Consider the following 6,000-nt stretch of genomic DNA (forward strand, 5'->3'; position numbering starts at 1 on the left):
TTTATTTCTGAGGAAACTAATTAGCTCAGTCCAGTTTAGCTTGCCAAAAGTTTACATGGAAATTTCAGTGATTATGTTCTATTGCAGGATGCACATTCATGATAACTGCCTGCGAAAGTAAAAGCCATTGTTTTTTATGATGCAGGAATATCTTTAAATAAGGTGAATAGTTACCTAAGACATGGTTGATGGATAAATGCCATGTGGAGAAGTCTTTTTCTTCTGTTGCTTTTCAGGAAATCATTATTTTTTTTTTTGCCCCTGGCAAGTGATTTTCAGTTTTCTCAGTAATGTGTTCATACCCAATAGAATCCCCCAAAATAGTTACATTAAGTGGATTTGAATAAGATTCCCCAGTAAGGTCAGTTAGTTTACTATTAACAATATTAACAGCTATGTAATCTTTCACTTTTGAGACTTTGGTTGTAAAAACATAATTTCAATAAGTAATCTTGTAAGAGAAGAAATTCATTATGGGAATGCTGGAATAGTCTTAAATTCAAAAATATCATTTTCATTACAGTGATTGCTAGAATCTGCTGGCTTTTGAGTATAGAGCCTCTAGCAAATAGAATTCAGCACTGGTCACCATAATTGCTGGTATCTCAATCAGGCCTTAGATTATTCACGGAATTTTGAGCTTCTCCTTCACTGAAGTTTTTTTATGATTCTGTAAAAAGGACTGCAAGTGGAATACACATTTTCAAGAAACTACTTGGGATTATAAATCATTTTTGTATCTCAGCGATTTACAAAGAAAAAGGCGTCTTGGTTCTAGTGACCTCATAACTGTCATAAAACAGACATCCAAATTCAAAGGCTTTTGTGTGGGGGAAAAAAAAAAAGAAGAAGGAAGAATATAGTTGAGAATATATGAAGATAAGAAAGTGTAATTTGAATCGGAGGAAGCAGTTCAAGGTACAGAAAGTTATAGAGAGAAAGAAGGATAATGAGTGAGAAACTCTGTGTTGTTTTTTTCTCCCTATTTCAATACAAAAATTTAGAAATAAGTTTTCCTACATCTGTAATTGATTAATTACGTGTAACTCTGCCTTTCTGAAGGAAAAAGGGATGTCCTTGTATTTAGTTTATTTCTTCAGAGACAAAATTCATTTGTATTTTTAGTGCAAAAAAGATTTGAACAAAGATGTACATCTTGAATTAAGTATTTAGATGTATGATAGTCAGCAAGGAATCATGAAGGTCCTCACGATGGAATTGTTATCTATAATTAAAAAGAAATATAAGGGCCTCAGTTAGATCTCAGATAAATTTGAAGGCAAAACATTCTAAGTGGCAGACATAATTTTTCTTGACTTGGAAGAAAAAAATGATTGCTGAATAAGGCTTGTTCATAACTCATACCAGTTTATTAATTAATAGGAAAACTATATTGATAAAAATGAATTCTGGTAAACATGAATATCTGCTATGTTGACATCATGTAACCTCAACAAGTCAAGAAATAAACAATACATAGGTGAAGAGCCTTTCATCCAGCCTGTGCATACAAACTTGGCAGACTCCACAGTACGGGCACAGAAGAGATCAGGCAGTAGGAAAACTTGTTGGCGGATTGCTTTTTAGCTTTCTTATAGACCATTGCCCTAGGTGACTAGTTTTTATTTCCTGGATGCCTGTATTCAGGACTAGTATATAAAGTCATTCTTACCCAAGCTATATATGTGAGTTTCTAAAACATTCTTTGTAGGGTTTGATCATACAGTCCTTGCTGATGAAAGATTGGTGGGGGTTCAGATCTCATAATGGTATTAATTTCTCACTTACAGTAGGCTACAGATGGAGATGCAGGGACTGAGTAAGAGTAGATATGTCATGCCCCTCTTGTCACAGAGGAATAAAATAAGAACTCTGCATGATTCAGTCTTGTCTGTGTGGTAAAGAGATGCAGACAGAAAGGAAAAGGAACATGAGGGAATTTTGTTCTGACCATGATGCTAGAGACCTGGCCTTACTAATAGAAATTAAAGTGCAATACAGAAGAATTTGATACTTTGATAGATTTACTTGAGTTCCTTCAGGGTAAGGACCACTTCATGTGTTCCTTAATGGAACCCATCTATTTATTTATAATCCAGTCATTAACCGCTCAGAAATATAGAAGGTAGTAGGAAGGAGTGAATTGGCTGTCAAAAAGAAGCATTCCTGTTAATTCTGGCTTAGGTTTTATTTTTCTACCTATTTTGCTTATGACAGACAGGATGAAACCCTTAGAATGAGAATTGATGAAAAAGATGAGTGATAGAGAAATATATTGAATAATGCTTAAGTCCTGCGTAGTAGGACTTAATGCATCTAAATCATTTAAGTTGGCTCAGTGACATTCTGAAGGACTAACACGATGAAAAAGCCCATGGAGCAATCGCAAAGTGCACAGGGCTCTCTTGTCTAGTTAAGTGTCCTGCAGCACAATTTTAAATATACATACTAATAGCCAACAATTTATTATTAAATGTACAGCAGGGATCCTATAACTTTAAAAAAAAATACTGAAGCCAACTAGAAGCTGCCTTCAGCAACTACTCCTAAATTGTTCTTGAGGGGAGAAAGAAACTACTATTAAGTTTCTCCCACAGTTTGTAGCCAGGGAAATAATACTTGCTGAAGTGTGGATTGTTAGGAGTTACTGGGCAGATCAGTTTTTGTTTATAGTACTCAAAGGCTAAATATATAATGGTAAATTGAACAGTGCCAGAAGTTTACCAGAAATTAATTGCAACGCAAGCCCAGGAATACAATTTGTCTACATTGTGCAAGTTTTAGAATGTTCCTTCATACAATTTTGGCTTCAACTAACTAGGTTGGTCTGAAATAAGCTGCGGAAATAATCTGTACTTTAGTGTATAGTAAGACCTATTTGCACTACTTAGTTTCCAAGCAGCCAGTTTTGAGAGGCAGGAAAACTTGCACTAGCGAATTATGTTTTGGCCCTGTGCCTCATCTCCTTTTTTATGGCTCAGAGATATGCTGAATAGAGTTGAGCTGGCAAGCACAGAACGGTCTCAATAACTATAGAAAGAAACCGTGAATGTATTTCTGCTTTCTTTTTGTTACTGCTATGTGGTCAATATAAAAAGAAGGAAACTATAATCACACATATTAGGATTTTGTTAATCTTCACGTTTTGTGAGATATTCACATCATGAAGAGAAATGGGTGACGAAGAACAACATTTTTTAATGGTAAATTCAGCAGATTTACAAACATTACAGGAATTTACTAACTAATTACATATTTTCCTGGAAATAATAACCAATGTAAGACATTTTGTCTTTGTGTAGCTCACAACATTACACATCTGTCCATTTATTACTGTAGGAAAAGATAATTTTTTCTTCATCTTTGTTTTTCTTTGCTTCTTGCTGCCTTCTCTTTTCTTCTTTTGCACATCAACACCAAAGTGCCATTAATAAGGAGTCTAAAGGCATGCAATCTGAGCTCTTTGAAGGAATTTTGTTCCCTCTACTACTGAGATCATTTTGGTGGATCAGAGGAAAAGGATGTTTATTGTCTGTGATTTGAAACTCTGACCTCCTTGCCAGTATTTTGGGATTTCATCAGTTTACCTTTGTTACCACAGTAGTTTTAGTTTGTTTTAGAGATGATGTTTTGTTTGCGAATAACTGAATAAATTAACTGCAAGCATTCATGTACCTGTAAATGTGCTAATAAAATAGTTTCATACATATGTGACTTCCTAAAATACCACCTATGGTACATATGCATCCCCTAGCCAATTATTGATCACTGCTTTTTTCTTCATTATTGCTTTAATTATTTTTTCCCTTTTTTTAACCTACAAATAGGCCATGACGAAAGAAAGACCTATTCAAAGAAACAGGCAAAAGTATCCCGCAGTAAATTCCTAAACCAGAGAAAAAAAATTACTCCAGTGGCAATAAAGCTTGTCTCTGAGGCTGCTAATGCCTATCTTTCCATAGGCTCTGATCTCTCTAGGCTTCTTCTGCTGCCAGTGTGGAGAAAACAACCATTTGGAAGCAACCACATCTCTTCTAACCTACAGGTCTCAGCTGCAGACTTAAACCCAATTTGATCCTTGGGTTTTGTTGTTGTTATGCTTTTCCTAAAAGCATTAGTTTGTCTTCTGTGTTTCTGCACTGCACTAAAAAGACTGTTTCATCCAGCTCTGCTTTTATGAATAAAAGGTAACTAGCATCACAGAAACAAGACTTTGTCTTTGCAAACTTTGATGTTAGAATTTCCCTTTTCCACAATAAAACACATGCAGCTATATCTCACAGGAAAAAGACTAAATGATATGGAATGGGATGATCTCTGGGTGCCTGGATGGGGACAGTACTCTGTTAGGTCTGTAAACTACATACCAGCTAGTGTCCCTATGTTTATTTTTTACTCAGCTGTTGTGAAACGTACCACTTGCATTTTAGTGGAAAGTACTGCGCCTCTATTTATATTCCTTCATAGAAAAGATTGACCTTTCTCAGCTTTATTTATTCTCTTTTGCTATGCTTTCAAAAAGATGAACATAAAACGTTATAAACCTTAACCCCAAACCCTGAAGAATAATGTTATTGGCTATTTAAATTTGAAATTAGACCAGACAGTATATAAACAAGCCTGCAATCCTATTTGTGCTCTCTTGAAAGAAGGTGAGGCCATTGTGTCATCTCCACTTCCTTTGTCATTCTTATAAAACCCGACTACATAGCAGGATATCCAGTTTATTTAATAGTCTCTTGGAAATTCTTCAGTAACGTGAATTTTTTATCATGTCCCCAAGAGGTCACGTTTCTGTACACTGTTTTTCTCTGGAACAACCTCTTCCCCCGGCTTCTTTTCATGGTAGTGAAGAAATATTTATTAACCACGACACAGTCAGTAGGCAAAAAGTTCTTACTTTAAGTAAAGGAAAAAGCAATATTGTAGAGCTCCCTGCTAGCTGAAGAGGGTCTTTTTCTAAGAGGGACCAACCACAGTAATTGTCAGGAAATGCAGACAGTTTGTGTCTTTTATTGTGGAACTACTTTAATTACTTTCTTTAGTCCAACAGCTCCACAGTCTGCTATGTAAGTGTGTGTAGTGACTGTAGTGGCTGGAACTTTCCTTGCAGCTGTGTATTTTTCTTCCTATAAGAAGCAAAAATAACATTAAAGACCCCATGACAAAAGGGAAAAAAAAACAAATGGTGCTGTGTTGCTAAGCGACTTTAACAAAAGATGAAAGAAACCACAGAACTCTATTTAAGTCTTGTAAAAACTGAAGAACTAAATACCCATTCCTTTGATCTTATTTAGCCATGATGATGCTTTATCATCCTCTGTTGCTGAGAAAGACAAGTCCTGAAGACAAACAGAAGAGGTAGTTATGATAGTCCTTGAAAGGCCTAGAAATTTAGGAGAGCAAACTGTCAGTCAGTAGTTGCTAAGAAAAGCAGTTGTAATTACACTGTCCAGCTTAACCATGATTAACATTTTCTGCTATGTTGTATCTGCTCTTTTCCATCTTCCTCAGTCTTGCTTCTCCCATTACATCCCGAGGCTTGTGGTGTAGCTGGACCACCATATCTGTGGAGCATGGTGACATTCCTGAATGTCACATCAGTCTCTTTATTATTGATCACCTATGGATAGACAATAGGTAGCAGTTTCAAATGCATGCACATTTTGTAATTTTCATTCTTGTCCGCTGAAAATTATGTAGAAAATGTTGGGGATCACTGCCTCTATTATACTGAACAAGACATAGGGAATGTTTACAGACAATTTATCTTCTATCTAGGCAATTTGTGGCTGACATTTGATTTTATGAAGGTCTATACACTGCAGTAGGAATCCATCTGATTGTTTATTTGAGCTAATAGATGATCATTTTAAATTTAAATTTAAAAAAAAAAATGAATAAAAGAGGGAATATCTGGAAAGATAAAGCTTGATATCTCATGAAATGAGTTGCTGGCTAACAGCTTCTTCTTTTATTTGGCATTATTAAAAAAAAAGA

At 35.4% G+C, this 6,000-nt stretch overlaps 1 protein-coding gene across 2 annotated transcripts in view; it reads left to right on the forward strand.

Moving 5' to 3' along the window:
- The window catches only part of SEMA5A (semaphorin 5A), a 238,393-nt gene that overhangs the window by 213,140 nt on the left and 19,253 nt on the right, over positions 1-6,000 (forward strand). The gene's annotated exons all lie outside the window — the stretch shown is intronic.

Source organism: Meleagris gallopavo, chromosome 3 (genome assembly GCF_000146605.3).
Source record: "Meleagris gallopavo isolate NT-WF06-2002-E0010 breed Aviagen turkey brand Nicholas breeding stock chromosome 3, Turkey_5.1, whole genome shotgun sequence".
NCBI classification, from domain to species: Eukaryota; Metazoa; Chordata; class Aves; order Galliformes; family Phasianidae; genus Meleagris; species Meleagris gallopavo.